The following is a 25277-nucleotide window of genomic DNA, read 5'->3' as shown; positions in this document are numbered from 1 at the left end:
GCCCGGTGTCATTATAATGTGGCTGGATGGGGTATCCTGTCTGGGTGTATTCAGCGGCGCAACACCTTGGCGGCATGAACTCTCCCTGCTACGAGAAGACACAGTATATGTACAGACGCCTAATTACTCCTCGTCGTCATATGACTGAAAAAGTGATAAAGCCAACGCATGTATACATATATACGTACATACACACATACATACAAAATGCAAAGCATTCCTAAACGTTGCAGTTGATTGATTGATTGACTGATTGATTTGATTCTTGTTTAACACCATACTCAAGAGTTTGTCCCTTATACAATGGTACTCAGTTTTATGGGTGGAGGAAACCGGTGGTCCTGAACAAACGCAGTCAACGGACTGCACAAAAGGGCCATATATGTGTATTAGTGCCGTCGATCGATCATTGTTAACACGTGTGAGAGTGGGATTTGCTGTCCAAGGGACCTCTTCTTTTGTAGTGTGAACGGGTAAGTAAAGTTGTTTGAGCGCCGCTATTACACACGAATATTCAGAATAACACGACAGAAACATTTACATGTAAATGGGTGTGAGCCATATATTAACATACATGTAAATGAGTATGAGCCATAATTTTACATACATGTAAATGAGTATGAGCCATAATATTACATGTAAATGAGTATTAATGATCTTGTGCCATAATATGGCAAAGTATGATTAACTTATTTGCTTATATATATGTATATATACATATAAATATTTATATGTAAATGAATAGATTTACGTGATACGATATGACGGTTGTGTAAATAACTATGTAGCATACTATGGCAGATATACATGTGCATGGAAAAGTGCAGTTGCCATATAATACGACAGAGCAGTATAATCTAAATTAGTATATGCCGTTATATGACAGGTATGTACATGATACCAAGTATAATAAAAGACAGCAGTATAAAAGTAAGCTTAGAGCAGTGACGACAGTTTTATAGTTGGCAAATGGCAACACACAACCGGAGAATTACTCAGAATGCTGTGTTGTCATAACACTTGTTAAAGAATCACGTGAAAGCAATACAAATGACCTCGGCATGGGGGGGGGGATGCTTAGTCCACCATCAGAATCATACCTGATATGAAAGAATACAGTATGAAAGGCTTACTGCATAGAGAGTATAAACAGAGTATCTACGACAATATAATAAACCATATTGTAGCATTCAGGCTTGTGTATGTAAATGAGCGTGTGATATCTTATGACATGTATGTTTACTATGTATGTGTAAATGTGTAAATGGGTCACCCATGTACATGTAGATGTCAGTGAATATGTGTCATACTGCAGCATAACGAAACCAAAATACAACAGGTAAATACAAGCAAACCGGTATTCTACGGATCTGGAAGATATTATGATAAATTTTGATTAGAAAGGATTAGAAAGGACAAGCATAGAGCATGGTGCTACATTCGACGTTTGAGTATACATAGCCAATCACAAGAGATGTTTATATCTCAGTCGGAGATTTTTGTAGCTATTCCATTCTGTGTTATTTGCGTGACTAGAGTTTAACGATACACTGAACAATGTAAGTGTTACAGCGTCTTTCAAAAATACACATCTCGAAGCGCATAACTAACGCTTCTACGCTCAAAACTGTGCTGGCGTTGAGCAGTGTGGTCGAAAAAAGCTTATTCACTGTGAAAGCGACTTCTGTGCACAAATCATGTTTTTCCTACACTTTGAACGTTAAACCATACTTAGTTGTAATATTATGCACTTTAAAGATAAAAGAAGAGACTGGCGGACAAAAAAAGGTAGGAACAGCTGTAAGCGAAATTGAATCGAAAATTTATCTGTATTCAAAAAAATACTGATTTGAAATTCAGCCAAGTGCATATTATGAGGAGAGTGATGAATCTCCAGACATTTTGTCAGCGGTTTGTCGTCGGAAATCTTAAATACCGAATATCACTAGTCCAGGCATTTCATCTCATGGGAATATTTACCTTTTAAAAAGAAACGAAAAGTAACCTGCTATTATGGAATAGCAAGGGAAGAGTTAAAGTCCTTTCCGTTAAGGACTCGAACTTCATATAATTCATATATGCATTCTTACATAAACCCTTAGGGCATGATGTATGACGAGGAATTTACAGTCTACATCTTTAACTATAACACAATATGTCACAACGAAACGCCTGTAATTCAAAATCCAGTGGTTCGATTTTCAAGTCATTAAACCTGTTTTCCCGTTTCCATAACGTATTCCTTCTTCACAAAATGTTAGTGTGGTGTGGTTGGGCATACTGTGATGTTTTATCACCAGTGAAATCTTTGATGGATGCTACCACTGACCGCATCCAGAATACCATTGATTCAGAATCAGCCTTGGTCGACCACGTTCTTGTGGCCCTTTGCCCATGCCAGTCCAACGTTCCACTGATACGGTATGCATATTTGTGCGTGAAACAGATGTTTTGTCGCGACAAGGCGCGTTGTAGTTGAAGAGGTAAGCTGTAAATTCCTTTTCATACATCAGCTTGCAAGGCTTTTTGGAAGTACGTGTTTAAAAACTTTTTGTATCTTTACTTCTTCAAGAAAAATGACACTATTATATTCCTCTTGCATACCAAAGCAAAAATAACACGTTACTGTTCCTTGTCGTCATTCAGATCTTCAAAAGATGAGAAATCGTATAAGTGAAAATGAAAGATAATTTAAAGGAGAAAATTTAAATATCAATCAAATACCATTGAAAAGAGTATGCATTTCCTCGCAGGTGCATACCTTAAAAAATTCTAATATGTACTTCAAGTTGATAAATTATAAATTAAGTCAGCGCCGAAATCCACCGTGGGCGACTTGATTTTGCCTAAGAACTCGTCCTGAAGTCTTCTGTGTTAGGAGGAGAATTGCCTTCGGAAACCGCTGAAGTGCAGTTCGTACATTTCCGGTAGAGCTCTTCTTCCCAGAAGGCAGCGAACAGTACAGTCCGTTTCCGCTTGACGATCAGAAAACAGGAATGTTGGACGTAGGTTCCGAGTTTACACGAACAAGCCGGCAGTTTTAACGATTCTCATTGTCTGAGAGGCAACACATTCCCAGCATAAATTACAAGGTGTTAAAGATGGAGGACGCGATGGACTAAGCGATTTATGCCAGTTTTGACGTCTTCAGGCTTTACGTGTATGATGAGGAAAAATCGCAAAATTATTCAGCAGGCACCACCAGATAGAAAAAAATGTGCTCTTTTCAGCCTATAGTGCCATAATTTTAAGTTTTCTTCTCCTTTAAAGTTAATATGAATATATCACAAAAATGACATTTACCTCACTCGTGCACCGATGTTTTGACCGATCCTCATCCCACTGTTACCTGAGGTTTATTACTTCAGACAAATTGCTGTGTATAAAGCCATTACGGCTGACCTTGAGCACAGGTCCAAAGGTCATGATGTCAAATAGCCAGCTCTATATCCCTCGACAGACTCGAGACGGCGAACTCCATTCTGGCCCATCATTCACACCTCGTGACTGGCATATAGATTGAAGGGATATTGCACAGGACGTATTGATCATTATATGTGACAGAGGTTACAGGCTGCCAATTTAGATCCGTCACTAAACTGCCAAATTACATCAATGTAGGTCATGTGGAACAAAACGGCAATTTGGATGTAGGCATATACGTAGACCTAAATCTCTAACGAAGATTAATGACTGTCGTTTGTCTATAACCTGATACTGAGTATATCCAATTATATACGACAAATGAAATAAACTTACATTTTTATTGAATTACAAATTCTGGAGAGACCACTGCTCTTTCCTAACGTATTTATAATACCATTAATGAAATTTTATAATAAAATGATTTCGACCTTAGATGTATTGTGGATTAGGGGAGTACTATTTCACTTCCCCGTAAGAGAAAGTTTCGTTTTTGTTTTTCTTTTTCATAAATCGTCTCGTCTTATCTTGTCATGGCTGCTTATTATGAGAGTATGCCATTTATGAAAATAGATGCGAAAATATACGTTTACATGACAGTGATAGTACTCGTCCAACTTAGCGGGAAGGTGATACCAGTTCATGCGTAGAGGCTGTATAGGGCTGTATCCCCGGACCTCCGGCACACAAGCTGAACGTGCGCTATGCAAATGTCACAAATGAAGTTAGGAGTGAAGGGTGATACTTATTACATGTACTTGTCACGTTTTAATGGAGGACCAGGTCTGGTCAGGTTAAGATCAGAGTTTCCTCTCTCATATTACTAAATGCTGGGAAGCTGGGAAGATTTTGAACGTATTCTAGAAAAGCTCCAAAATTTGAAAAATAATGTAAAAGTCAGTTTTTGAGAAATTTTATTCATTCTGAATAATGCTATTGAAGTTTCTAAAACACTTTAACTTGGAGATTTCAGATAATTGGTAATCATCCCATGATACTTAAGTTGTTCAAGAGGGGATGCCACTGGTTATTTGGTCCAAAGCGTCACTATCTCGGAAGCGGTTGTGGCCCTTCATCAATGGTGTCACGTTCATCTACTCCTGTTATGACTTTATGTCAGGAAGCCTTGCGAGATGCAGTGTTTTCCTCAGAGTTCTGTCCAGTTTTCTGTGGAATATGAAGACATATTACACTTGATATTAAAGGTAAAGAAAACACTAAAAAAAGTATTTTTCAGATGAAAAGACCATTAAAGACTGTCTAGGAAAATACTCTGATTTTTTTTTATTAGAATTTTTGTAATTGTCATTTTTCTAAAATGCATTTAAAACATAGGATTTTATAGTGGTAGGTATGGTGGATCGAGAGGGTATCATTGGCGTCACAGCAATATTTTTGGCTTGAAATAGTTCGTTTCAAGATCATTTTGTTGAATGCATTCATAGATGTAAATGAAGATGCATTTTGAAGAATGAAATATAGCAATCTCTGTGTATCACGTGGCAAAAAGGTGGAGTGGCACTCATTATGGTCAGAAATGGCCATCTAATTATATTGATGGGCCATTCAAAGGAAACATTTTGCCAACGTTAAAGAAAGAAGTATAAGGTTTTGAAAAATAAGCTTTGGCAGAAAAACTCAAGTGCAATGACATGGGTAAGGTAAAATCTTATGCAATAACTCATCAAGCGCATGCTATGGTACAGTTACAGTTCACCCTGTGTGTAGGTGTGGACCGACCTTCCAACGGCCATGTAACAGATCTTGAAAGAAATTAAAGTGAATCGATGGGAGACAACTCCTGGTGCAATACCGGTTCCTTGAATTATCAGCTTTGTGTTGCAAGAAAAGCGTACACGCCCAGCAGCTATGCTTTCACTGTATCAAGCAGTAAGTACACAGTCCCTATAACAAAAAACCCAGGTGGCTGCGGGATATAATAAATGTCCTATCATTGGTTAAAAAATGCCTTGGTGTAAGGTACAGAGATATTATTCATTTGCAAAAAAAAAAAAAATGACGGCCTTCTTCGTCAATAGTTAATAGATAGAAGTACCTTGGTCCGATTCTACTAAGCCATTTTTGACCCACGTCAAACTTTAAAACCTTGCCAGCATTCTTCTATTGATAGTTTTTGAAATGAAAGTTAACATTCATTTTCAGATGACCTCTGAAATGTCTTCAGAAATTTTATTTCTAAAGATCAGAAAGCAAATTTTTGCTTACGCCAGGCTTTTTGTAATCTGCCTATATAGTTCCACAGACCAACTCTGAATCGAAATCACCCCCTTAGTGAATTGTGTTATGCGCACGACTGCCGTCAACTTCTAAATTTAGCTTGCCACTGTTTACATATGCTAAGTTCAGGGCCAGCTGTCTGCCTCTACCTTAGAATGTTCCAGAATACGCTCAGTTCGGTGCCTGTTCAGGAATTTTCTTATTCTAGACAATTCCAACAGGCTATATAAGACCTATGAAAGCAGGTCAAAGGAGAGAAAGGAGAGTTATTGAGAGTTTTGGATGCTTTCGCTGTGTGTAGGCCTTTTGTGCTGAATTTTGGTGTGTTTATAGCCTCTGGCTTTGTTATAGCATATGTTCGGTTTGAACTTGTATATTTAATTTGTGCTCTTGTGTACACAGTGCTTATTAGTACGCGGACCCTGTCTGTGGAATTTTGTGTATATTTCGTCATACACTCAGTTATTCTGTGGATTTTCCCTCTTGTGAATTTGCCTCTGAGCATTTATGCCTGTGTGGTATATATTGTGGAATATATGCGTCCGTTTGGGCTTGACACCGTTGTACATGTAAGTACTTTAGTATTTGTATAGATACTGCTATCCTTTCTTGTTAAACTTTAAGTACTTTAGTATTTGTAAAAGCCTTGTTATCTGTTCTTATTAATAATAAATTGCTGTAAAATAAAATCTGCTGATTTTGGTTACTTTTTTGTGCGGCTAAACTGTCGTGTATTTCGAACAAGCCATCTCTTTATAATACAAACAGTTTGGGTCGTAACAACTGTTACAGATAATCATGAATAGGCCTACATTACCCATACAGATGATCAGTTTGAGATCTAAGGCATATGGCGCAAGAATAATTCATTTCAAATATAAATATCGTAACCGTCGGATCGTGAAAAGCTCAATAAAACCGACGAGGAAAGCCTTGATGGAAGATAGTTGTACCTATGCCAATAATTCCAGACGAAATCAAACACCAAATGGGGAATAAATCGACATGTGTCGCCATTGTTCTCCGGAGAATTTTGTCTTAACGAGATGGTCAATAGAGGATGTAGGGTCAGGTTAGGAACGCCATTAACTGCCACTTTGACCAGACGCGACCACCCAAATCTGAACTGCTGACTGTACAGCTATGTGACTAGCTGTTACGCACAGCTGTATATGAGAAAAGGGCGTTGTTGTTGTTGTTGTTTTTTTATCGGAGGTGGACTACCTCTTATAATGTTCTTGATCGCTATGTACATTTTTAAATACACACATACGTCAGAAATTTTGACTGCATTCCGGTCATTTTTTTCTGATTATTTGTAGACGTTATTTATGCTGTATGACAATTTCCAACTTCCAATTTCCCGAAAACGTTTCTAGTAGAAACTGAACGATATAAGAGCCAACGTTTTATTATTGGGCATCTCTTAGTGTATTTTATGTGCAGAGAGAAGAGGGACACAAAATATGAAACGTCCATCTCACATTACCTTGTTGGATTAAACATAAATCACTCATAGCGGTAGAGTTTTGTTTTACCAGTGCATTAATTTATGACCGTTAGATGTAACGACATGGTATGGAGTTAAAGAAACATTCAAACATTGTTGCAAAAGCGTAATAAATTTTTGGCAACGAACTGATCGGAAATTTGATGCCTGTAGATTTCTATTTGAACTTTGTTCACTGCATGGATGCAATGTCTGAATGCGTGTCCAGGCTAATCGTATAGTAGTCCCATCTGCAGATTTCCACTACGTATGTTTAAAAGGTTTCATTTAAAGATATGACAATATCACTTTTTATATATTCTGATAATCCTTCCGATGCAAATGATGCCCAGTAACACAACAAAAAAGACAGTCTCTTCATGTGTTTTGAAGGCTACACGCACGTGCTTTCCACCTGACCTGAAACGTGAGACGTCTGTAGAGAATGGTTGCCATGTAGACGGCATTCTTTGGAACATACACTCTGTTATTGCAGATATTTAATGATATCATATTTCATATCACAAATTATAATATTTTCTTTACTGGTGAAAAAAAAACGATATAATTACACTGATATTATGCAGTTACACTTGTGTCATCTTGAGTGTCTTCTGAATACAGTTCTTTGCATCCATGATCTTTTTGTTTTTGTTTTATCCGTCATAAATTTGGTAAAAGGAACAAATCAAGGACGCAAGGAAAGGCAAATAGGACGCGCATGATTCTGGAACAAAAAATTGTCTCAGCACTGATATAGGACGCTATTATACCGAGGGTATGGAAAAGGGCTCATCCTTCACATGACCAATGCACATCTGAAAAATCACTAACCATATGCGAAAAACAACCTGTTCTGAATGACGTCACACATCGAAATTACATGATGCCCAACAATTCGACAAGCAGGCCTGCCTCTCGCATCCAAAGGCAATATCTCCCAGTCAGTGGCAAAATAAAACGGTTCCAGTTAAACGATTTACGTGACATTGACCAAAACCATCGATCACCTTCTACCTGTTTGTCCGCTTTATGATATACAAAGGCGAACATCCTTCTATGTAATGGAGTCGCCTTCCAAGTCTATTTATGTATTTATATATATGTATGTGTTATATCCAAAAACACAGACCACAGTTACTAGTGCCTGTACTAAAGTACATTCTCTGGAGAACCGGGTAAATACAGCACTGAGACATTACCACATGAATTTCAGATAATGACTGACATAAGAAGTACAGCTACATAACGCGGGAGCTCATACAGTTGTTGTTGTTGTGATTCAACTTTAATTTTTACAAACATCCCTAAACTACAACCCCCACAGTGGTATATCTCATTCATAAACTTTGCTGGTGGGATACAAGTGACGTATTCTTGAGTACGTCGCAGAACTCCAAGTGAATAGATAGGCCTAAAACAATTTTCAATAGCTGACGTACTCTAGTTTTAATGTTATTGTACGTTAAATGTGATGACAGCAGAGCATTTTGAGTAATTCTTGGCTAATGACGTATAAAAAATTCCAATTAACATTGCTGCATTTCTTTACCTGATTCTAGTTAAGCCATATGGCTAGGGGGCGTGTAATGTGAAGCATTTACATGAACAGTTAGAATAAAACCCTAACTAAGGTAAACTGACTAGGGGCCTCATGTCACCGGTTACGTGTAGCCATTTGCCAACACTTTGCACATTCTCGTCGCTGCTCTGATTTATCTCTATGCGGTAGGTTTTTATATCCGACTCATTTCAGCTTTCCATAGATATTACCTAATTCTGAGAAGTGAAAAATGGTGTTTTACCTTGGGTAAGCAAGAAGCAAACAAGACGCAAAATTAATGTATTGTTGTGTACGAAGTGTTCTCAACACTACTGTACAAAATGAACCCCTATGTAATGTTTTATGAAGCCCAAAGTACAGTATAACCCACCAGGAACCTATCCATAAACAGTTATTCTACCACATGGGACCAAACTCACATCCGGGTGGAATCGTTCCTCGTCATCAGTTGTCTAAAGCTGTTCTCATATATCCACTAGGTGGCGGTATTATTTCTTTTTTAAGCCTCATTGGTTTTATTCATTAACGTTTCTCGTTAATTTCTTTCTGAACCATGCCACATAACAAACATCAAATTATCCACACTGCTTTGTTTGAACACAATTGTGCTTTCAAACATACTGATCGTGAAACATTTGCCTTTATAAATTTTGAAATTATTATTTAATAAATCGGTATCGATTATGATTTGAAATTCATTAAGGAAAATATTTAGTTTGCTTGTGGGGGTGCAGCAGGCTTCTGTTCCCACGACAAGATCAATACAACATACCATGGCTTCATCAGGACATAACAATCGCACTTTGCTGTTTGAGTTCACGAAGTGCTTGCTTTGCACAAGTGGAGAGGGTGTATTATGATTCCATAGAGGTAAAGTGTCAACATACTGTTTCTGGACCATCACTGAACGTAATACCCTGTTGATACCTATGCAATCATCTATCCTAAAATCGATTATCATCTCCGGGTCTCCGTTTAGGCACGGCCCTTGAAAGACAAAGGACTGCTGGCGCAAACTAAGCAAACATAAATGCTTTTTCGGGAACCTATGTAATTACCGTTTATAAGGAACCTTATTGAACTTCCCGGGATATTAAAGCAAACATCTGGGATAATGGTAAATGCATGGGGGATCAGTGTGAATGTTTGATTTTGTCCTTTTGACTGGCTATGGCGTTGATCCGGAAGTGCTGTGTCCTTATTCTTAACAATCAACTAAGAGGTGAGTGAACGGGAAGAGAGGTTGGGCCTCTTACACCGTATGCATGGGTCATTTTCACACAACTAATACCATATTTGACCAAAGTGGCCCCAAGTACGTCTGTGGCCCTCGAACTCATCTGCTACTCTATCGATCCTAATGCCTTCGCCGCAACCTAGCATAAGTGAAATATTCTTGCCAGCCGTACTTGAGCATGGCATAAAAGACCAATGTAATGAAATCAAATTTTACTGTAAGTCTGCATGATATACAAAGACATTTTCATTTTCAGCTCCTCGTTGTACAGATTACTACCGCAAACGTCCAGCAAGACAAAAACAAACCCATGGCGACACCTCAGTCCTTCACCAAAAAGCTAGCGGCATTAGTCACAAAGGACTTGTATGGCCTTATTTTGTCACATGGTTTGACTACGTACCGGGGGTCTCTATGACCTGGGTGGTTAGCACGTCAGCGAGGCGCGTAAAACACCAATCAAGTGAATAAACGAATAAATGAATAGGCATATCGTGATACAGTGGTCAAAAGCACAATATTCATTCCTACTAAATCCAACATAAACTAGCTTCAAGAAACACAAATCTCATAAACTATACCCTCCTTATTTGGAACCTATTCCGTGATGTAACATTTCTTAGATAAGCAAGTTTTCTAGTACTTCCTAGAATAGCCAGTGTACCTTTTTTGAAAAAGTATGTACAAATTATTTGGAACCTATTTCAGGGCATAATATTCCTTAGATGACATATTTCACAAGTATTTGATGTAAATAGCTGGGAGGTCTTGTCTGAACCATGCAAATCTTGTACAACTGTGATTTATACCCCGATGCCCGCAGAATATAAATAATATAATATTTAAGAAAGGTTGGTTCTTCAAGGCACCTGTCTTCGTTCTTTGGCACCCTCTTCGTTCTTTGGCATGTACACAGGTAGAACCAAAGCCTGCAATGTACTTTCGACAATTTACTTTTCTCGACCCACACGACCACAGGGCCGTTACGGTTGAACCAGAGCTTCCTAAGGACCGCCAGAGCGCCTATAGCTAACACTGACGGTTAGATTTCACACCTTATCCAGAGCCAAGATTTCTGAGTGCACCAAATTCCAACAAACTGAAGACTCTGCATCTTTTTTACTGATTATTAAAGGCACAAAATCACCAAAGAACTAAGAAACTACAAAAGTATAACACTAAGATGGATTCATGCATAGAGAAGCAGTCACAAGTTTTCAATAATGTTGGAAAGACGCAGGGAGTGTTCAAGACGTGTGTACGAAATCAGAATCCAAATCGTGTATCATGCTAGCTTGTATCGATAGTCAAAATATGTATTTAAGACGCTCTTTGATAGCAACTGTTCATATATCCTAGGTGGGCATCTAATTCAGTACGACGAATATACGGCACGTCGCTTCGGCTTAAATGGAATTACACACGGTTATGAAGTAAAGACGTTGTCTTGATACTAGAATTTGTCTGTGTGCCTGACCAGTTGCCGTAAAACTGGATGGGTTTAACAGTGATAACTTAATTACGATGGAAGGTACAGTATATTATAACACCCGTGAGGTAAAGTTGAGGCCTTTTGCCCAGTTTTGATGGCTTTGTCTTCTGTTGGATATATTGAAAAGATGTATTACCGTATACGTTGGCAAGCAATTTGAACTATTGTAATATAGGCCTATTGTAATATACCAACTTTCCGTGCTCTAGACAATCTGTCACGTGATTGACTGAATCAGTGAATATGTCAATAAACCAGCCAGGGGCAATGTATCAAGCAGGGAAATGCATTTTCACCGCACAGCAATGGCACAACACATTTTATGTATTTACTTTCTAATTTTAATTTAAATGAATTCTCAGAGTGGTAGTGTTGCAAAACAAGTACAGTTTTCTAGTTTATTATACGTAAACTTTTCAAACTGTGTCATACATTACCTGTCTATCATGTCCAATACAACGATAATCGCGTGCTTATCACCTTGCTTTTTGGACAATTTGGGAAATTTTCACTTTCTCGGAAAAGAAATACATGCCGACAACACGCGAGAATGTCTCCATTCAAAAAGAAATTATTTCATAATCAAGATTCGAGTATTTCAACAATTTGTTTTAATCAATTATTGAAGCAGATGTTGTCCACTGTCTTCAATAACATATCGCAGGTAAACAACCATGCACATTGATTCTGAGGGGAACTTGCAGTGTATTGGAAGTTAAACATCGATTGATCTGTTGTGATGAATTAGAGGCCGTGTTTGCGCATTGGTAGCTGTTTGTTTACGTAAGGAACAGAGCGATGGCGTAAAATAACAAAAGCGGAGGTGCTATATATTGAAGATATTAAATCTTTAGTGTCTACATATGTGCTATTGGTACTACTCATTTATAGTAACAGATGACAGATCTTAATCATTCATATGAATAGCATTTTAACAAAGGATGACCAAATCGATTGTGTTACTTTATAAAGACATTGTCGCTTTTGGTTGCAACCGGCCTTTCGTTCCAACTGACATTTGTTGTCATGCATGAGACCGCAAATAATACGAAAACGGAGGGAAACCTGGTACAGGCGGGACGAGAAAAAACGGAATGTCCCGAGAAATGGCGGGTAAGAGAATCTGCAGTGTACAGTCCTGAGGACAGAGTTGTACGAAAGCAACCACCCACGGACAGAAAAAAGTATCTAAACAATATAAACCACGTGGACATGTTTTACAACAATTTCGGAAAGCCTCTCAGAGTGTCACGTCGCTTAAATCTCGTTTTCAATCATGCACATGTTACGACCGATACCATTATATCTCAAACATAAAACTGTGGTTTGAATCTTGCAATGCATCAGCAACCTGAAACCACGCTTCTACCGCTGAGATAACGCTTCTAGCGCTGAGATAACGAGCTGCCTCCGTGGCCTAGTGGTTATTATGCTAGCGCAGCAAAGTGAGCCAGGAGCTTCTCATCAATGTGATTTCTACCCTTATTCCAGATATCTGTACACGCTGATGAAGCTTTTCTTTCAATGTTTTAAACATCGTTTATTATTATTGTTATGCAAACACAAGATTGCTTTCACAAGATTCAGTTCATTCTCCATAACTGGTTATATTTATGAAAATACGGCCAGTTTCGTTATAGTCTGCTAGTTGGGATCAAATATGGCCATGGCAATAATTTTGAGAAATGGGCATATTCTCGAGAACACATCAAGTGTTCCTGTGAACGGAAATACCAGACAGTTTCACTACACTGTTCTAATGGTACAATTGGAAAGGAGTTTCATTCACATAGATTTGCAATTCACCAACACAAACCGAATTTTCTTCCGGAATTCTAAGCTTGCCGGAAGTACCATTATACCTGGGATATTAGAATGCGGTGTGAATCTTGCAATGTATTTGTAACCCGAAACCATGCTGCTTCTCTCGAGATAATGACAACAGTGTTTCCGTTGACCAGTTTGGTTCTTACATGCATAGCTTTATGTTCGGTGTTCTGTCATCAGATTATTGACGGCCATGGATAGATCATTCACTGTTGTACCAGATTTGCTGCAGACATTATATTTGATTGACTGACTGATTGATTTAACTGATTAATATCACACTATGAGATACCCGACATTTTCTCTTATACTATGCTGGTCACTTTTATGGATGATGGAAAAGTTAGTGCTCTAGGAAAACAATCGACCTTTCGGTAAGTTACTGACAATAAGTACATATATTTTACATCGTACTGATGGAAGGTAAGTAGATAACCTCCATGTGTGTGTCATCGATAGTTTTTCCGTCATCTGTTATAGGTGGAGAAAACATAAAAATGACATAAAATTCAGATGAAAGCGTGCGAAAAGTTATTTCTAAACGTGGTCTTCAATATTTTTTCCAATTTTTCCTTAAGGAGAAAAAGACACTTGAAAATAATTTTTGTATGGTGGGTATTTGTGACCACCTTTTGGTATGTATAGTCTTTGTTTAATAATGTCATAAATGAGGATGTAACACAGGTTTAATAATATTTTTGCACTAGAATTTGTTCTTTTCAGCTTACAACTGTATTAAACCTCTATTTGGATCATATTTATATTTTTAATATGTTCATAAGTAATATCATAATTTGAATAGTTAATGCATGTTTCGATATAAACAACAAATTTACATTCAAATTATTAGACAAGCATCACATCCTTATTTGGAACATTATTATGCAACAACGATAAATACCAACAGTTGGTCTCAAATACCCACGATACAAAAATATTTTCAAATACCCTTTTCACGTCAAAAAAAAAAATCAAAAACTATTAAAGACCATATTTTACCATATAAGACCATAGTTTTGACGCTCTTTCATCTTCTTTTGGCATCATTTTCTTCTCCCTTAAATCAAGACTACATGATCCTAAATTGTGTTCTGTCTTAAACCGGTGTAGAAGCTTTCCAAAAGGTGTAATATTTAATATCATAGAGTTTTAGTTAGCTCTAGAAACTAATAAAAAAATCTCGCATGATAATGGCTAAATACCATGTGGCACGCCGTTTATTTCCAGGTCAAGCTTTTGAGTTTTAAAAGCCCGTTTAACAAAACACTTTGTCATTTAACGTTGGCAGAAAAGCGCACAAAGTTCTGTGTGTGCAGCGTTTTTAGATGTGATCGATTTTAGGACTCTAAATTCAACGAATGTAAAGAACGAATAATTCCTGTGTGAAAAAAACAAGCCAAATCCAGAGACTCTCTGGAGAGACGAATTCCGTGTTATAATTGCAAGAACTAACTGTCCTGTCGAGAAAACAGTAAGCCTGTCAGTATAACCTTCTGTTACAGAGTCACCAGCAAACGGCTACAATGTTCCTAATGGGACCTTTGGTCACGTGAAATAAAAGTAAAAAATACTATTACTGCAAACTAAAATTGAAAACAGGAAATTTTACAATTCGGAGGAAAGCCAAGAATCACGTCTAGGTTTTTTCTCTAAATAGGGAATGGATTGGATTACTTAGAACAGCGCAGTATTTGGCTTAGTCCTTTGATTTTCAATGATTTTTCTTTTAATATTGTAACAATGAAAAAGTACACCTGACGTTATCATTTACAGAACATATCGGCCGAGTAGTCGGTCATATTGCTAAGATATATATACAGTAGACTGTAATAATAACTAAACTTAACTACGCTCAGAATCTTTAAAAGCATTTTCAAGAAAATTTATTTTCTTGCTGTTTGACAGAATTATAAATAATAACTGGTGATCAAGTTTAAAGTTGATGGTGAAGAAGCAATGTATGTCTCAATCTGGAATAGACCCGACGATCTTAGTGGTGAAAGTATACAGTGCATCTGAACATTAACACTTTTCCAATTCTAACTACCAGGCGGTTCCTTAACCATGGATCTCTAGCCGTAAGTGGGAAGTTCTGCAATAACCTGCTCTACCCGGTTTACCCCAACCATAATGCTGGCCTCCGTCATATAAGTGAAATATTGAATACGGCGTAAAACACCAATCAAATAAATAACCAAGGAAACCAATCAAACTGAAAAAGCACGTTTTAATTAATACGAAAATATATTTTTCGCTGACATCTCTATTTTTTTGAGGCTTTATGTAGCGCATGAACTGGAAATATGCCATTGTCAGAGGCTCTAGGTCGCTTTACTAACTTTACCGTTGGTAAAAGCTGACACCATAGTCACATAGTAGTACCTAACAGTAAAAATTGCAGTAACCATAAGGATCGCGTGGTCTGTCTGCCTTGTTCTGTCTGGTGTATTTATATATCTGGAAATGGCTGTTTAAAATCCATCTACAGTTTCTCCGTACACACTTGTAGCCTCGTTTCTTCGCTTCTAACGGCCCTGTGAAAATCTCGTATCACCTCATGATGCGAACTGTCTTGGAAAACCGGTAAATCCACTCATTAACTAAAGTTCGAAATATTGATATATACCACAATTTAACTTGTGCTGCCATACATACTTTAATACATTTGTGTCCATATAACTTTACCTTAAGTAATTCTAAACTCTTACGAAAGTGTGACTTTTCGTGTTTGCTTTAGCTCTGGTAATATGCCAGTAAAACTATGCTGGAAAGCAGACACTATAGTAATATTCAGTAATATCCAGCAAAAACAATTCAGTAATAATAGTTGACACCGATCGCGTGTTCTGGACTCCTTTTGTGTATTTACATTAGAAAAAGAGCAATGTTTAAAATGGGATAGGCAAAAAGCAGAAATGTTTTTTTAAACTAAGGTGTTACTTGGTGTGTATTCAACACTATTGTACAAAATGAACCACGAGTTTTGTGCGTCCCGAAGTACTGTATAACTCATCAGGAACCTACCCATTGGTAAATTTACGGTAAAGTAAACATTCTAGAATGGATCTCCATATCACTTTCGCGTGGAATGGCTCTTAATTATCAACTTTCCGAAGTTTATCAACTTTCCGAAGTTAATATGTCAACTAGTTAGTGATGTTTTTTTTTATAAACATGATAAAGCTTGATTGTTTTTATTCATTCATGTTTCTCGTTAATACCTTTCGAATCATACCCAACATCAAACATTAAGCTATGCACACCACTTTCTTTGATCACAGTTTGCTTCTAAGCATACTGATCATGCTTGATCATTCCCTTGCCCAAAAATATGGAATTTTTTGAATTTTTGAATTTAGTAAATCGGCAAAGATTATGATTAGACGTTAATTACGGGAAATATTTATTATGCTCTTGGGGTACGGCAGGCTTCCGTTCCCACGACAAGATCAATACACCATACCATGGCTTCATCAGGACATAACAATTGCAGTTTGCTGTTTGAGTCAATTGAGTGCATGCTTTGTACAAGCGGAGGCTGTGCAGTGTGGTTCTACAGTGGTACAGTGTCAACATATTGTTTCAGAACTGTCATTGAACGCCATACCCTAATAATAGGTTTGCAATCATCTATTCTAAAATCGATTATCATCCCTCGCTCTCAAAGTTTAGAAACAACACTCGAAAGACAAATCACTCCTTGGAGCAAACTAAGCAAACATAATTGCTTTTTTGGAGACCCATGTAATTACCGTTTATAAGGAACCCCATTAAACTTCCTGGGATAATAATGTAAACATCGGATATAATGGCAGATGTATGGAAGATCAGTGTGACTATTTGTCTTTGTCCTTTTAATCGGCTCTTGTGTCAATCCGGAAGTGCTGTGAGTGGTTGTAAAGAGAGGCTGGGCCTCTTGCATCGTTTGGACCAATTCCCGACGACTGATTTCACATTGATGGTCCCATGTCCATCTTCAGCCCTTTTATTTATCTGGTTCCTTATCAAACATAAAAGGTCTACAGAATAGAGAGTGTAATCAGAGCAGTCATAACAGTGTGATAGTAGGCAAATGATCACACGTGACCGGTGAAAAACGGCCTCCAGTCACTTTACCTCTGTTAGGGTTTTACTTTAAGTTTAATTAATTAATGCATTCTCTGAGATTACGATCCGAACATTTATATACCTATCGTGTTTCCTTGTCAGCAGTACAGGATGCATGACGCCAAAGAGCTGTTCAAACTCGATCAAATTTCAAACTCGAATTAGGTGGCCACAAATCTTTCTGCTGATTTCAGTACTCTGTAAGAGTATGAAAAGAAATCGTCACCTAATATTTTTTTAAGTTTTGCAGAATCCTAGAGCGAGAGTTCCATTTCATCCAAGCTTTGTCCAGGTTTCTGGGATGATTTGTACGGTTAAGGACGAAGTTTCATGATTTAACCTATGCTCAGTTGAGGTTTCGTCAGGTGGTTTGACAGGTCAATAACGAGGTTTCATGATTTCCTCCGAGTCCTATCAACGTTTCCTCAGATAATTTGTTAGGGGCATGGTAAGGCTCCATGATTTCATTCGCGATCAATCCAGGCATCTTCAAATTATTTGTCAGCTAAATGACTAGATCCCATGGTTTTATCCCTATCTTAATTATGTTCCTTCAGATGCTTTGTCGGGTAAATGGCGAAGTTTCGTGTTTTCATCCAGGTTTTATCCAAGTTTCTTCCACTGATATATCATCTACATAATGTACAGTATAACAGTCAACAGTATTTCATTTGATTGACTAGACGACAAATTCTCCGGTCCATAGCTTGGTGCAGGGATTCTGTGATAGGGACCGGTAGATCCAGGATCAATCCTTGATCGAGTCACACCTAAGACTTTAAAAGAGGAAGTTGTAACTTCCTCGCGTGGCGTTCAGCATGAAGGGGATAGTGCAACGACTGGTTGACCCGTATCAGTATAATGGCTCGGGCGGGGGGCTTACTTGCTTTTGGTAAGTCGTCTCAGTGAAGCAGCACTAAATAAAAGAGCGGTGGAAATCCGTCCTGCAACAAGGACGCACAGTACATGTACATGCAACCTAATGATTCCTGACTGAAAAATTGTTGAGTACGACGTTGAACCCCAAGCACTCACTAACTCTGTGATAGGTCACTGGTGGTGAACATTAGACAGGTCTCTTTCAACTAGTCATTTTGCAGTTACTTGACTACTGAATTAACAGGGTTCTTCATAGAAATGTGCTTGAAATTGAAAACCTGTATGCTTTTGGTTAGCTGTGGAAGTGAGGAACGTGACTGATTTTAACTGTTACAAGACTGCTCTCCATCCGTGATGCTTCTATGCCGGAAGGAACATTGAGAGTTTTGATTTATATCATTGTTTAGTAGACAGAAAGAGTTTTAATTGATACACGTGTGATGTTAAGGATAAAAACACCGTTCCTCTGGAAATCAGTCTCGTTGTTTTGCTTCAAGACAACCAGAAAACGACACGAAAAGTGTCTCCAGATATATTGGTCCCAAGCACAATTTTCTCATTTAAAAACCAACTGACCAACATAAAGCAACACAACATAAAGCAAAAGCGAAGACGGCGTACCATAAACGATGCACTAATTATTTTAAACCTATAATCCATGATGTAAGATTTCATAGATGTACAAGTTTTCAGTGCTTCATGTTAACATCGGTATGGTTTGTTAACCTTGCTCAATAGATATGGCTTATTATTTTGAACCCATTTCATGGCGTGTGATTTCTCTATAGATGAAACATTTCACAAGTATTTTATATTAAAAGTTGGGAGGCCTAGAGACTTTTTTTTTACCGTGCACATTTTCACAGAGGTGTTGTGCACTATCCTGTAATTCCCACCGAATAGCTCACCATAGGGGACCATATTCCGACAAACGACAAACTACATCTTTATTTCATAAACCGAAATACAGAACAATGTAATGTTATGAACATCCAACACAGTGTTGCCTTAACAGAAATAGATTGGTGTGGTATCGACGCCAAGTGAGAGGTAGTATATTCTTTATAGTTCCTATGTAACTCCATGGTTTATGAATCATTTATAGTCGATCTCGAAGTCAAAACACACCTTCATATACCAGACGACAATCAGAATGGACGTTTCAGGTCTATAATCACAAGTTTAATTCCCTAAACAATGTCCAATACAAATATTATGGAAGTAAGGCTGATACCTACAAAGACAAACGGTCACTAGATTTCAACAATGTTGGATAGACACAAGGAACGTGCTAGGTGTGTCACTGAATTCAGAACGTAAATCGTGCACCGTGTTAGTTTATAAATTGATTACATCTGCTCACATATCCTAGGTGGCCATCGAATATACGTCACCCTAGCACCGAGATAAATTACACACAGCTATGAAACAAAGACGTTTGTACTCTTTATACTTAAGTTTGTCCATGTTTCTGACCAGTGGTGGTAAAACTGAATGGGTTTGACAGTGATCCTTTCAAAGGATGCATGCTATAATACAGTAAAGGCCCAGGTTTGATGATGGCTTTGTCTCCTGTTGCATATATATTGAAAAGATCTATTACTGTAGACATGTGGTTGAACTGTTATCTTTTCCAACTTTTCGTGCCTTAGTGTCATTCCAGAGTTTGCCCATTGCCATGATAGTCGAAAGCTTATCATATTTTTTTCGGCAATGTTGAAATTGTTTAATTTGTCGGAAAAAATACATGTTGACAACAAGCGAGAATGTCTCCATTCAAAAAGAAATTAATCAAGATGGGAGTATTTCATCAATTTGTTTTAATCAATCATTGAAGCAGATGTTGTCCACCGTCTTCCACAACAAGTCTCGGGTACTCACATATCTTGCTGACTAACCACAATGATTGTAAGGCGAACTTGCAGTGTATTGAGAGCTGTGCACATTAAACATCGATAGATCTATTGTGGTGAATAAGTGTCAGTGTTTGCACATCGGTAGCTGTTTGTTTACATAAGGAACAGAGTGATGACGTAAAAATAACAAAACCGGAGATGCTTTTTATTGAATCTTTACTGTCTACATATGTGCTATTGGTACCACTCATTTATAGTAACAGATGACAGATCGTAATCATTCAGTGAAACGATATGAATAGCATTTTAACAAAGGATGACCAATCGATTGTGTTACTTTATAAAGACATTGTCACTGTTGCTTCCAACCGGCCTTTCGTTCAAGCTGACATTTGTTGTAGTACATGACGCTGCAGATCAAATGAAAAATGGAGGGTAAGGGAATTAGCTGAGCGTAGAATGTGTACTGTCCCGAGGGCAGATTTGTAGGAAAGCAGCCACCCGCAGACAGAAAAACAATATAAACCACAATTTCGAAAAGCCTCTCAAAGTTTCACCAGTCAAATAATTTGCAAAAAGAATTAATAACGTATGTCAGTTTCCCAATTTCACCTTCCGGTTGAAGAGCTCTAGATCTGACCAGCAGACACGTAGCACGTCCTCCAAATCTCGTTTACACATGCACATATCATAAGGAATACTTTCGTGATACTTTCGCTGGGATATCCATTTTATGTACCTCTGGTAATTTGTATAAGAAAATATCTTGGATACAGCAGACTCTTTTTGACACCACTTACCCACATTGGCGGTCTTCAGAACATTAATCAGACAGGACTAGTCAGCGAAATATGTTTCGGATATAAATATTGATTTGACTTGAGAATTTTGAATAAATCAGTTCTAGCTAGCTGAGAGAACGTTCCGTCTGACTGTGAGTACATGTATATGTATGTGTGGACGTCTCTCTTGCTGTCTTGTTGATTTAAGTTGATTTCGACGACAATTTGAATTATGACAACAGCAAGGTAGCATCTTGGTGTAAAGATACTTAACTCTATTATAAAATGGAGGTTGTAATATTCGAAGAGACATTTAACCAGAAAGTAATATAATAGCGTACCAAGAAACTGTGGTGTGAATCTTACAATGTATTTGTAACCCGAAACCATGCTGCTTGTCTTGAGATAACGACAACAGCGTTTCACTTAACCAGTTTGCTGGTTCTGTACACGGTTTTGTTTTCAATGGTCTGTCATCAAATTATTGATAAACATGAATAGATTAATCACTGTTGTACCAGGTGAATATGATTTGAGTGACTGATTGATTAACTCGTTGATTGTTTAATATGAAACTCCGGTATACCTGACATTTTCTGTTATACAATGCTGGTCAACTTCTTTGGAGGGGGGGGGGGCAGGGGCGTGGAAACGTTAGTGCTCTACGTAAACCATACACCAAAGTTACTGAGAAATTGTCTCAGCTACATATGGATAATCTTGTGTTCTGCCCGGTTTCCTTCTACCATAATGCTGACCACCGTCGTATAAGTGAAATATTACCAATCAAATAAATAAATAAAATACATATGGAAGACAAATCGTCTTCAACGGAAGTCAGACTGGGTAAACGGCCACGTGAGTGTCAATAATGGCTTTTTCATTATCTGTTGAATCAAAGCCACTTGATCCTAAATTGTGTACTTTATGTTTATAACGGTATAACTAAAATTTAAAAATTTAAATACACACAGTTTTTAAAAAGGTGTTATCTCTCAAAACTAATAATAAAACACACCACATATTAAACACAAAACCAACTACCAAAATACTGGTAATCCTGCTACTAAATAACACGCTGTACTTTAACTGTTCTCTATCTTAAGTTATTAATAAATTATTAATTATTCATCAATCGCGGACCCAAATAACTCATTATCGACCCTGTCCTTTTTCTTTTGTCTCATAAAAAAGTCCCGGTATGTTTTTTATTTCATTTGAAAGAATTGTTTTCCATAGAATATTTCACATCAGTCACGTGTATAATCTAGTCAATATCGACCCAGCTGTGTCAATGTACGGAGTCTCGATGAAGACCTAACGGACTTATGGCAATCTGCTGACACATGAGAAATGCCATGTCACGCCTTTGAGTTTTAAAAGCTGTTTAAGAAAACACTTAAACACTGTCATTTAACATTAGCAGAAAAACGCAGAAAATTTCTATATGTAAAAAGTTTTCACTCATGATCGATTATAGGGTTCTAAATCCATGCTCTTTTGTAAAGAACGAATAATTCGTTGTTTCTTGTTTTTTTTAAAGCAAGCAAATTCCAGAGACTCTCTAGAGAGACGAACCCCGAGTTATAATTTCAAGAACCAGCTGTCCTGCCGAGTAAACAACAAACCCGTCAGTATGACCTCCTGTTACAGAGTCATCAGCAACCGGCTACAGTGTTCCTAAATGGGACCTTTGGTCACGTGAAATAAAAGTGAAAAATACTATTACTGCAAAGCAAAACTGAAAACAGGAATTTTGACTATTCGGAGGAAAGCCAAAGATCACGTCCGGTAGAGATATTCTCCAAGTAGAGATCGGATTGAGTTACTTGGAACAGCGCAACATTTGAGTTAATCATTTGATTTTGAATAACTGTTGTTTTAATACAGTAAGGCTGGGTTAGTACACGTGAGTTCATAAATCAGAGAGCAGGTGATGTGACCTTGAGGCAGTCTATACCGCTCTGACATCGTGGGTCTGAAGGTCCTTGAGCCTTGGAGGCAGTGTTAAACATCAATAGTCATAGTGCACATGCACTTATATTCAGTTGTCTTCCCTCACACGGACTGACACGGTCACACATCACCTCCAGCATTATACGACTCCAGCAGACAGTTAGAGAGATAGACGTGCTGTCACATGGAGCACCTGTCATTTCAAAACAGCCCACCCTTCCGGTTCAGGAATGAGACATCAGGGGATAGAGCGTTGTTGTCCAGCATATCGACTCAGTGGTCGCTCAGATTGTCAAGATTTCCTATCCACCACGAGACTGTAAACAATTAAAACAGACTGCGTTCATGATGTTTTAGGTAGATTTTCCAGACAATTTAATTGATTGCTGTGTGACAAGATAATAAATGATTATTTCTGATCATTTTAAGAAGTAATGTACATATATGCCTGTTTCCGGGATCGATCCGTCGGGATCTTAGCGGTGAAAGTACTCACGGCGTGTCATAACCTTAATGCTTTTTCCCACACTACACTGATACTATATGGCTGTCCACACTCTCCCAGTTTCCCCGTTCACACATCTAGCTCTCTGTTCCTAGCTCCTAACGACCCTGTAAATATTTCTGATCGCCTTAGGTTTATCAACTGTCGTAAGAAGACTATGTCCTGACCCGAATCCTTTCGCGACGTGTCTTTGGGGTTTTAGACATCAGAATTCGAAATCCCTTGAATATTCTTTTTGTAGCGATAAATATGGCAAATGTGAATTTTAATTATCAATGATTGTACAATAAAATACTCCCTACCACAATTGTTCAGATTACATAGCGTGGCAAGCGATGAATATTAATTTTAGAAAATCTCAAATGACCAAGTCCATTTATTGCACCAAAAAATTAATTTCAACCATAATTGTTCGGATTGATTCCATAGCGTTGCAAGCGAAGGTTATAAACGTTAGAAGGCCCAAAATCACTAACACTCTGTTCTTTGGTCGGCTCTATTCCCGCTGACTGAATGTGTTGACCGACCAGCGTGATAGCTCAACATAACTTAATGGCAAGAAATTTCGTCCATTTCCTGTAGTACAGAAGAAGGCACACATCACGTCCTTATTCAGCTGTGGTAAACGAAATGAATCATGGAAAGGAACGTTGCAACGTCAAAGGTGTTTGGGCGGCACTCAGCAAACTTACTTCTTGATGGCAGTTTTAAGGTTTTGGTTTCTTAACTTTTCTTGACATAGAATGCATTTTCTCTTTCATTTTGACTGAATCTACACCACTAGACTTAACGGTATAGTCGTATATCTGATGACACCTGTTTCAAACACATACATATGACTGTGTACAACAGCAGTGTGTTATCTAATGAAAATAATTTCAGCACTCCACTATCTGACAAGGTAACGCTTCATCTCCAGCATTATATCACTCCAACAGTCAGCTACAGAGATAGACGTGCAGACATATGGAGCACATTTAATCACACACACACACACACACACACACACGCACACACACACACACACACACACACACACACACACACACACACACACACACACATATATATATATATATATATATATATATATATATATATATATATATATATATATATATATATCGGTCCAAATCTGAATATATATATATATATATATATATATATATATATATATATATATATATATATATATATATATATATATATATATATATATATATATATATATATATATATATAAACGCTAAGTCTAGACTGCAATGACCATTGAGTGGCCAACCAGACTGAGTTCAGAATCTCTTTTGGGAGCAGTTTCAGGAGATTATGTTTCTTTGCTGTTTAACAAAACCAAAAGTAATAATTTGTCATCGTTTTACGACTTGTGCGAAGCCGCACAGTCTGAATGGAAACCCCCTAAACCGTAATAAATTCCAAACACTTTTAGTTTTCAATTTTATTGCGAAGAAGTAATGTATGTCTATATCCGCGATCGATCCTGCAGCCCTTGTGATGGAAGTAAAAAGTGCATGTTAAAAGTAACCCTTTTTCCCCGTACTAAACCAGCAGGCAAATCCAAAACCACTCTGACATTGAAGTGAAACATTACTTCAAGAAACGTATACCCTGTATTTTCTGTTGAAAGTCCCAAAGCAAAGCGTCAACGACAAACCAATTAACTTGACAAAATCCGGTAAATCCACAGCCTAGAGAAGGTTGGGAATTCAATATTTATAAACATCAATATTTCGACATCCCCAAAACATCCAAGGAAGTTCCGACTGTTGAGGTTTTTGAGAAACGCATGTCTTGTTTTCACTTGTATACTGTAATGTTTTTTTGTTCACCTCACTCCAGGTAGCTACACTAAGTTAACCATGGAAGATAGTTTGCCCCACACTTCAGTTGTAGCAACTAACCTT

Source organism: Liolophura sinensis, chromosome 8 (assembly GCF_032854445.1).
Source record: "Liolophura sinensis isolate JHLJ2023 chromosome 8, CUHK_Ljap_v2, whole genome shotgun sequence".
Classification (NCBI taxonomy): Eukaryota; Metazoa; Mollusca; class Polyplacophora; order Chitonida; family Chitonidae; genus Liolophura; species Liolophura sinensis.
The sequence above is the reverse complement of the archived record's forward strand: the minus strand, read 5'-3'. Positions refer to the sequence as shown.